Source organism: Balaenoptera musculus, chromosome 13 (genome assembly GCF_009873245.2).
Source record: "Balaenoptera musculus isolate JJ_BM4_2016_0621 chromosome 13, mBalMus1.pri.v3, whole genome shotgun sequence".
NCBI classification, from domain to species: Eukaryota; Metazoa; Chordata; class Mammalia; order Artiodactyla; family Balaenopteridae; genus Balaenoptera; species Balaenoptera musculus.
In genome coordinates, this window is record NC_045797.1 from 50,751,514 (window position 1) to 50,762,118 (window position 10,605).

A 10,605-nucleotide genomic window follows, 5' to 3' on the forward strand; every position below is an offset into this window, starting at 1 on the left:
TTCCCATTGTACAGAAAATAAAACAGAGGCTCAGAGAGTTAAGTGACTGTTTATCTAGAGGTTTTTGCAGAGCAAGAATTTAGATCCTGTTTTTGAGCCCCTCTGCCTCTTGGGCAGGACAGACCCCTCCCCTCCTGAGCTCATTCAAGAGCCCCACGGATGGACTTCCCTGGTGGTGCAGTGGTTAAGAATCCGCTTGCCAATGCAGGGGACACAGGTTCGAGCCCTGGTCCAGGAAGATCCCACATGCCACAGAGCAACTAGGTCCATGCGCCACAACTACTGAGCCTGTGCCACAACTACTGAAGCCTTCATGCCTAGAGCTCATGCTCCACAACAGGAGAAGCCACCGCAATGAGAAGCCCATGCACTGCAACGAAGAATAGCCCCTGCTTGCTGCAACTAGAGAAAGCCCGCACACAGCAACGAAGACCCAACACAGCCATAAATAAATAAATAAATAAATAAATAAATAAATAAACCTAAAAAAAAAAAAAAAAAAAGAAGAGCCCCATGGAAGCAAGCTGCCGCTGATTTTCCTTTGTCTATTTGAATTCTGTGATTTTATAATCTTCTAAACATTGAACATACCTTCCCCCGACCCCTCCCATTGCTCTGAAGTGAAACCTTGGGGGAATGAGTCATTCTGTAAAAGCCAAGATGTCTAGGTGATGGAGTCTATCCCTTTAACCCTCAGAGAGTTTTAAAAGGTTTATATAGAAATCTTCCTGACATGCACTGCTCTTGTCTGTCTTCTCCATCGCAGAACCCCAACAAGAATTTATCTCTTTGTGCTAAAACAAGGGCCTTGATTACAGACACCAGTGGCTGAGCTGTGGGATAACTCCAGATGCCCTCATGACATCAAGACATATGAAGTGGCAAATGACCTGCACTTCTTTGAGGATATATATATATACAGATGTTTCTGCCTTCCCCTCAACCAGCTCTGGGGGGCTGAGTGGGTCTCTACAAAGGGAAATGGGCTCTAAGTGAGGATCAAAAAAATGTATGAGCTTTAATGACATCTATGGTGACACTTCAGAGTCATTTAAAAAAATGTTCTGTTTCTTAGCTGTGCTCTGGGCAGGTGAGGTTGCCAGGTAGCTGAGTAATGGAGAGGTGTCTGTACAGAGGTAAGCGGTGGATCCCATTTCCAGAGGCCAGCCCTCTGAAGTGCAGTTGTTTGGAGCTGGGGAGGTGCTTGAAAGGTCGGCAGCGCAGTGACTACTGAGGGACCCTGGGCGGTCAAGTCCTAAAAGTCCATCATTAGGGCTTCATTCTTATGTTGAGCTTTCCCTCTGTCCTTCAAACACTACCAAGTAATTCATTCATATTCTCATTTCTCTCCCTGTCCCCCCCTCTCTCTCCCTCTCTCTCTCTCTCCATTTCTCAATCTCTCTTTCTCTCTTATTCTCAAAATTCTAAAGGTAAAATAACACAAAATCATGAAGGAACAAAGGGTGTACAGTAAAAAGTAAGCCCTCCTCCCATCCCTAAGCTGCAGAACTGTTCCAGGAGTGACTTGTGTCCAGTTTCTAGATGTACATGTGCTTTTATTTTTACACAAATGATAAAACATCATACGCACTGTTCGGTATCTTATTTTCATTTTCACTTTAAACAATACATATTTGAAACCAGTTCATATTGACACTAAAAGAACTTTCTTTTTCTTGTAATGGATGCAATGGTATTTCATTACATGGAAGTACTCTTGTTCATTTAACCAGCCTCCTGGTGACCTTATTCCTCCTACAGTTGCAAATGGCATTACAAATGGCATTAAAACAAATAGCCTGTGTGTGTCCAGCCACACCAGTAAGAATAAGTTCTTAGAAGTGAAATTGCTGGCTAAAGGGTATGAGAACTTTAATGTTGGATAGATATTTACGCTCTCCATTTAAAAATACAGTGTGCAGTATGCTGCTGAGGTGGGCAGACAGAGCTCTGTAGGAACACAGCCTCAGGAGAATGTGTCTTCTACTAGGTGGAGACAACTACACAAACCTTCCTTTTCATGACAGTTTGGACTACTATACAATAGGCTTTCAATAAGAGTGTGGAATTCACTGAAATGATGAGTGCCAAAGAAATCCTAAGTGTTTTGTCTGTAGGAGAGGAGCAGACCAGAAATCGTCAGCTCCAGTCCCAGCCTGACCCTGACCTTCTGCCTCTAGCCCTCTTACCTGTTCCACTTGCCCCCCAAGTCTTCAATTTTCTCCATCTGCTCCCCTCCTGCCTTCACTTCCTTCCCCTCCTAGCTTAGCCCCTGGGTATCATTTCAACTGCTTAATGCCTCCAACTCTTATCATTTTCCCCTTCCATGCCACGTGCTCTTAAACACCCCAAAATTTTTACCCTCTCCCTGCCCCTTCCACTAGGTTACCCAGCAATGCTGGAGAAATCCTACCCTTGGGGAGATCAGAGATTTGAGATTGCCAGGCTCAGCTGGGACAATGGCATGGCCTCGCAGTCCTTCCACTTGTTTCTCACCAGTTCTTCCTTCCATTGTCCTCCTTCTCGTGTCTCAGTGTCTACCACGCTGACCACAGCCAGCTGGGCTCTAAGTTTCCCTCTTTCTCCTTAAGGACCCTCTCTGTTATTCCTTTTCTTGTATATCTTCAACTACTTCCCCTTTTTTCATTTTTTTTTTTTTTGGAAAACTTATTTTATGTTCACTCTTCACAGTTCACAAACCTGGCATCTAGTAGATGCTCAATAAATCTCTTTATAAAATCAAATTTATTCTGGTATAATTTACAAATGAAATGGGCATTTAAAGTATATAACTCATTGAATTTTGATAAATGCATAACCCCATGTCATCACTACCCCAATCAAGGTAGAGAACTTTATCACCCTGGAAAGTTATTCCCTGCCTCTTTGTGGTCAATCTATGACCACTCTCTCCAGGTAATTACTGATATGATTTCAATCATTGGGCTTAGTTTTGCCTCTTTTAGACTTTCATAGAAATGGAATCGTGCAATATGTCCTCTTTTGTCTCTAACTTCTTTTACTCAACATAACGTTTCTGAGATTTATCCATGTTGTCACTTGAATTAACATTTTGTTCCTTTTTAATGTTGAATAATATTCCATTTTATGGACATGCCACAGTTTTTTTTTAAATCTGTTTATCTGTTGGAGGACAGCTAGTTGTTTCCAGATTTTAGCTCATAGGAATAAAGTAGCTATGAACATTTGGTCACAAATCTGGATAAATAAGGACTTCCCTGGTGGTTCAGTAGTTAAGACTCCGCGATCCCAAAGCAGGGGGCCTGGATTCAATCCTTGGTCAGGGAACTAGATCCTGTGTACTGCAACTAAGAGCCAACATGCAACTAAAGATCCCGCATGTCGCAATGAAGATCCCACATGGGGCAATGAAGATCCCACGTGCTGCAACTAAGACCTGGCGCAGCTAAGTAAATAAATAAATAAATTAGGATAAATTTCATTTATCTTGGGTAAATCCCTAGGAGTGGAATTGTTGGATCATAGAGTAGGTATATGTTTAACTGTATAAGAAATTTCCAAGCTGTTTTCCAAAGTGGTTATACCATTTTACATTCCCATGAGCAGTTATAAGAATTCCAGTTGCTCTACATCTTTGCTAACAAGTGTTACTGTCAGTGTTTTAAGTTTTAGTCACTCTAGTGGTGAAATGGTATACATCATTTGGTTTTAATTTGCATTTCTCTGATGATTAATGATGCAACGTAGCTTTTCACGTGCTTATGGCCATTTGTATACCTCTCTTTGTGAAGTGTTTGTTCAAGGTCTTTCACTATTTATTGTTTTTTAATTGATGTGTAAATTTTTATATAATCTGGATACAAATCCTTTGCAGAATGTGAGTTACAAACATAGAGTAGGATCTAGACATATCCTAGCCCATGGCTTGCCTTTTCATTTTCTTTTCTTTTTTTGTTTTTTGGCTGTGCTGTGTGGCACGCGGAGTCCTAATTCCTCGACCAGCAATTGAACCCGCACTCCCTGCATTGGGAGCTCAGAGTCCCAACCACTGGACCACCAGGGAAGTTCCACCTTTTCATTTTCTTAATGGTGTCTTCTGATGAACAGGTGTTTTAAATTTTGATGAAGTCCAACTTATCAATCTTTATGGTTATTGCTTTCTGAGTCCAGTCTAAAAAATCTTTGCCTGGCTCAAGATCATGAAGAGTTTCTCCTGTGCTTTCTTCTTTCTTTTATAAATTTATTTGTTTATTTATTTATTGGCTGCGTTGGGTCTTTGTTGCTGCGCGCGGGCTTTCTCTAGTTGTGGCGAGCAGGGTTACTCTTCGCTGCAGTGAGCAGGCTTCTCATTGCGGTGGCTTCTCTTGTTGCGGAGCATGGGCTCTAGGGTGCAGGCTTCAGTAGTTGTGGCACGCGGGCTCAGTAGCTGTGGCTCGCGGGCTCTAGAGCGCAGGCTCAGTAGTTGTGGCTCGTGGGCTTAGTTGCTCCACGGCATGTGGGATCTTCCCGGACCAGGGCTCGAACCCGTGTCCCCTGCATTGGCAGGTGGATTCTTAACCACTGCGCCACCAGGGAAGTCCTCCTATGCTTTCTTCTTGAAGCTTTGTATTTTAACCTTTTCTCTTTAGGACCATAAACCAGCTCAAATTAATTTTTTTGTGTGGTGGTAAATTTATTCTCCCCCATATGTTTATCCAGTTGTTTCAGTACAATACATTGAAAAAGTTTCCTTTCCTTATTGAATTTCTTTGGATCCTTTGTCAAAAATCAATTCCTCCAGTAGAGGAAGCTGGAGGGACTTTGCAGGAGGAGGGAGTTTTCTCCTGGTTCCAGTGCTTCTGTTTTTGTTTGTTTGCTCTTGTTGCATGTCTGCCAACCTCATGTCCAAAGCACACAGTTCCTCGGCAAGCTTGCAGGACTGGTTCCAGCCAAGTAACTCCTCACTATAGTCTTCCTGATGTAGACAACATGAATCCAAGGCCTGAGGCCGCCCTACCAGCAACTGGCTCCCAGCACCTCAACTCCCTTGTGCACCCACCTACTAGCCTCAGCCCTGTACCCCAGGTGGTTGCTTCCCATGGCCCTCTTGACATGGACACCATACAACCCAGGCCTCAAACTGCCCTGCTGCTAAGTTGGTTCCTGATGCCTTGACTCCCTCTGCATCCCCACCCACCAAACTTTGGCCCACCTCTACCCTGGAAGCAAGTGTTTTCTACTTTCCCACCAACTGTAGACCAGCTCTGACCTGGGCAACCCAGAGAACTTTTCTACGCTTGAGTGGGTTGAAATTAGGTCTGGATCTCTATCTTGGGAAGAGATCTCCCTCCTAAGTTGTTTCTTCCTTGGTCCTTCTCCCTCGGCCTTAGGGTATTCTTTAGAGTGCTACCCAATGTTTTTTCCTTTATAGTTACTCTCCTGTTATAGTTAATAATTCTTTACATAAAACATTTTCTGTTCAAACTACTCTGTGCTTTCTGTCTCCTGATTGGACCCTTGGTTTGTAAATTTAATAATTCCATCATCTCTGTCACCTCGAGGTTTATTTCTATTGACTGATTTTTCTCTGAATTATGGTTCACATTTTCCTTCTTTGAATGTCTAATAATATTTTGTTGTATGTTGAACATTGTGTACGAGAGACCGGATGATGAAGCATTTGAAAATTATGTCATATCAAAATTTTAAAGAAGTAGAGATATTTGTTCTGGAGAAGATGCAGGCAGGTTACAATGGGTATCTTTCATACTGAAGGGCAGCTGCTTCAGAGGGTAGAACTAAGGCAAGACAGGAAAGGACAGCAGCACAGGTGTCAGAAGATATATTAGGAAGAATTCTCTGTGCATCAGAACTTCTGCCTCAACATGTAGTGCTGGTGGTGAAGCAGAGGCTAGGTCACTGTTTATTGGGGATTTGTGCATGTACATAGTCAGAGGAAGGGTTCCAATGCATCTCTGTAGAGCTTTTTGGGAAAAGCACGTGTTTTGAAGTCATATTTGAGTGGGGTACTCAGTTTTACCACCCACCAGCAAATTACTTATCTGTGCCTCAGTTTCCTCATCTGTTAAAAAAAAAAAAGTGCTACCTATCTCTAAGGGCTGCTGTAAGGATTAAAGGGGAAAGCCCTAGCATTCCAGGTCCTTACCTATGACTCTAACTGTAACCCAGCATATTGATGCTTCTACAAATATCTGCTGCTCTCATTCAGTTGTGGCTTTAGGGGCCTTCAAGAATTCTTTTACTTGATGGGGTTGGTTACCTATTCCATCTCCCCTCCCCTGACTTCTTAAAACTTCATTACCTGCCCAACCTCTTCAACATCATAGAAAAACCCCACAAAACTTCTTCACCTTAAGCTCTCACTCAACCCCTTCAATTTCAGAGAAAAATTCTTCTAAAGCTTTGTACTTCCTCTACATCCCACTTCTGCACCCCCAAAATGTGCTCTCTGTACCTTTCTGTGATTGTATTTACATTCCTATAACTTTTTAAACTATTTTTAAATTATTAAAGTAATACATGTGTTATAGACTGAATGTATCCCCTCAAAATTCCCATGTAGAAATCCTAACCTCCAGTGTGATGACATTAGGAGGTGGGGTCTTTAGGAGGTAATTATGTCATGAGGGTGGAGCCTTCATGAATGGGATTAGTGCCCTTAATAAAAGAGATCACAGGGGGCTGCCTTCCCCCTTCTGCCACATGAAGACACACGGAGAAGACAGTCATTTATGAACCAGGAAGCAGGCTTTCACCAGACGCCAAATCTGCTGGTGCCTTCATCTTGGACTTCCCAGCCTCCAGAATGGTGGGAAATAAATTTCTGTTGTTTATAAGCCATCCAGTCTAGGGTGTTCTCTTATAGCAGCTCAAACAGACTAAGATAATATGTATATAATTAAAATATCCAAGCAATGACAAAGGGTACAAGTGAGAAGTAATACTTCTCCTCTTCCCTCACCAGCCTAATGCCATCCCGGAGATAGACATTTAAATTTTCTTATTTTTCCAAGAAATATTGTATGCATAGGAAAGTATGTGCATGTGTGCACACACACACAAACACACACACACACACACACACCACGTGCATATTTTTTTGTTTTACATGATGGGACTCTGCTCTACAAACTGTTGTGTCCAATACTTTTTCCACTTCATGGTCCTTGTACATCTCTGCAGATGAGTAAATGAGGTAGTGCCTCATTTTCCAACAGTTGCTTGGTGTTCCTCCATATGGATGTTCCTCCCTAGCTGGACGTTTTAGTTTGGTGTGGTTCGTTGCTTTTCACCACTGAGCTAATCTGTATTTCAATAGTCTGTCTGTGTCCGTGTTTTCAACAGAGGAAAGGGCAGGGGCTGCATTTTAGTTTGAGTTTTATATCCAGCATCTGGCCCTGTCCTTGGCATGTTGTAAAAATCATGAACTGGATTCCATTCCACAGGGTTGCTCCTAGGAAGGCCTGGCCCAAGACCCTTCCCCAAGGGGGTCACCAGCAAAGAAAGCTGGTGACCCCTGACCCTTAATCCTCACCTCCTCCTCGTTCAGCTGGCAGGTTAATCCCTTCAGAGGCAGCCAAGCCCTCCCTTTCATCTCCTGGATCCTCCAGGATATGTGGGCTCAGAAGACCCTTCTCCCAGGGGCCACAGCCCCTCTCTGTGACCCTCAGTCGGGTTTCCCCAAGCCCCTCCTTTGGGGAACCACCGCTCACAGCCCTCTCGAGGCATCATGTCCTCTCAAGAGCCGTGCCCTGCTCCTCCCAGCATTGCTCCCCAGGAGGGAGAGGCAGTTCATTTTCTCCCTGAATTCCAGCCCCTGGCACAGACAAACCCCGGGGAAGCATTTCCTGAAGCTTCCCAGGCCTTTCTCAGCATGAATATTTTACACTTCTGCAGTAAACTAAAGTGTTAGATCAAGAAGGAGTGGTCGGTGCCACACTGCTGCATGCTGGCAAGGAGTCTGGGGTGGGGAGGTGATGGGAGAGGGTGGGGCTTCTCATTTCTTCCAATCCAAGCAGAAATGAGGTCCCTCACCTGAGCACCCAGCCTTCCCCTGCAGTGTGGATGGGTGGCTGCCCCCAGGCCAGCAGTACTCCTGCTCACTGGTCCACCCTCAGGTGCTCCAAAAGATCACCCTGGACGTCTGCTTTGTCATTTTAGTCCATGCCTCTGCTTCTGTCCCACTGGTTGAATGCGAGGGCCGCACCTCTGAGACCTCCACATCCAGCCGTCACGCTTTACAGAAGGGGAAACGAGACCAGGGAGATAGAGGGACGGCTCAAGGTCATCCTGCACAGTGGGTGGGAATACATCTAGGGGTCCTGACTCACAGCAGGGGGCTTCATCCCATCCACTCATTTCAGCCAGAGAAGATCTGTCAACCTGCCGCTGCTGCTGGCTTACTTTCCCTTCCCTGAGCCCAGGATAACGCGCGTGGCTAAAACTTACACAAAGTGTCCTGTATTCTTGGTCCCGTTTGAAGTGCTTTACATACATTCATTTTTAAAAATAACTTAACACCCTATGAAGTATACTTTCTATTTTATAGGTGAAGAAACTGAGGACCAGAGAGGTTAAGTAATATACCCAAGATCACACAGTGACAGAGCTGAGATTCAAGGCCAGGCAACATGTCTCCAAAGTCCATGCTCTTACCTTCTGCACCATCCTTCCCCTCAGAATAACAAACTATGTTAGGCTCTGTTCTAAGAGTTTATGTGCACAGGCTCGGGGGCTGCCATGGGAGACAGGCTGTGGTTGATGCCGAGGGTGAGAGGTGAAGACACCCCACACAATTGTTTTCCAACCAGGCCCAGACATGCCTGTCCTTGAAAGGTAAAAACTTCAGTGGGAGTCTTCCTCCCTAAAGATGCAAACAGTACAGCACTCTGAACAGACACTAAAAACAGCTCTCATCTCAAAGAACCCAGCTCTTGTGTCACAGTAGTAGAAGTTAGATGCTGGTGTAACAGCATTTGATGCAAGAAGACTTCCAGCCAGACAGTGATCTCTTTCGACCCGTTACTTTGCATTTGCAATCAGATTGGATCATCTCCCATCCTGAGGCTCCCCAAGACTTTGAAGAGTTTTTCCAATGACCCTTAACAGAAAGATACCATCTCCTGAGAAATGCAGTATTTATATACAGTGCATTGGATCTCTAGGAAACACCAGAATTATCAGTGAAGAATATATTAAATGTCTCAAGGGCTACTGTAAAGCATTTTTCTACGGCTTGACAGTAAAGCTCCTAGAACCAGTTCCTATCTCTGCAATGAGGTGTTCCTTTAGAGTCAATAAGAACACACAAAACCTACAAGTCATGCAGGACACATCCTGAAGTTCTTAAAAGAGAAGGGACCTGAAGATGCCTTCTGTGCTGTGGAGGTAACAATGATTGATCTTTACCCAAGAGACTCCTGGAATTTTGTCTTTGGACAGGCTGCTTTTTTTTCTTTTAAATGTATTTATTTTATTTTATTTTTGGCTGTGCTGGGTCTTTGTTGCTGCGCACGGGCTTTCTCTAGTTGTGCCCAGCGGGGGCTACTCTCCGTTGCAGTGCGTGGGTTTCTCATTGCGGTGGCTTCTCTTGTAGTGAAGCATGGGCTCTAGGCACGCAGGCTTCAGTAGTTGTGGTGTGTGGGCTCAGTAGTTGTGGCTCGCGGGCCTAGCTGCTTCGCAGCATGTGGGATCTTCCCAGACCAGGGCTCGAACTCGTGTCTCCTGCCTTGGCAGGCGGATTCTTAACCACTGCGCCACCAGGGAAGCCCCTGGACAGGCCTCTTTGACAGATTCAGCTTTGCCAGGTATGGCAGTGATTTTATATCTCACTCTGTGAAGGCAAAGTGAAGAAGTGCTGCAGAAAATATCTTCTAAGTGGCTTTTCGGTTTTTGATAACTATTACACTTCTGAAGTGGCATTTTGTTGCTTCAGTCCTATAAGACTTTAACCCATGAGACTGGACACATATTTGGACTTTGACCTGCCTAATGCAAGGCTCCAACCACTTGGAAGAAGCTGGCCAGAGCCTCCTCAACCTTTGCCCTATCTGTTTATGCAAGTTGCAGAGTGCTATTTGCTTCAATAATACAGAAAGATACAAAGTGGATTGATGATCAATCTGCTGACACACCTGGAATTACTCTGAAACTTAGTCATGAGGATAATGGGAATTTGCTGGGAATTCCCTGGCGGTCCAGTGGTTAGGACTCCGCGCTTTCACAGCTGAGGGCCCAGGGTTCAGTCCCTGGTCGGGGAACTAAGATCCTCCAAGCCGAGCAGTGCAGCCAAAAAGAAAAAATGTGAATTTGTCAAAACCAGTGGAAGCCTTTAAAGAATGGAAAGAGTGTTCTTGTGATAAGTTATAATGGAAAAGAATCTGAAAAAGAATACACACACACACACACACACACACACACACACACACATAACTGAATACTTTGCTGTATACTTCATAAAAAAAGAAAAAAAAAGAATGGAAAAAGTGAATAATAAAATGCCTTGCTGTTCTCCCAAAATAAGAACCTTCAATTAGGACTACTTAAAATAAATACTTGCACATTAAAAAAAGAGTTTATGTGCTATATTCCATTTAATCCTCATCACAGCTCTGTGAAGAAGAA

The 10,605-nt window shown here is 44.1% G+C and overlaps 1 pseudogene; it reads left to right on the top strand.

Annotated features, from left to right (window-relative positions):
• The first annotated feature begins 4,950 nt into the window (after positions 1–4,950).
• LOC118905764 lies at positions 4,951–10,350 on the top strand (annotated as a pseudogene).
• The last annotated feature ends 255 nt before the right edge of the window (positions 10,351–10,605 follow it).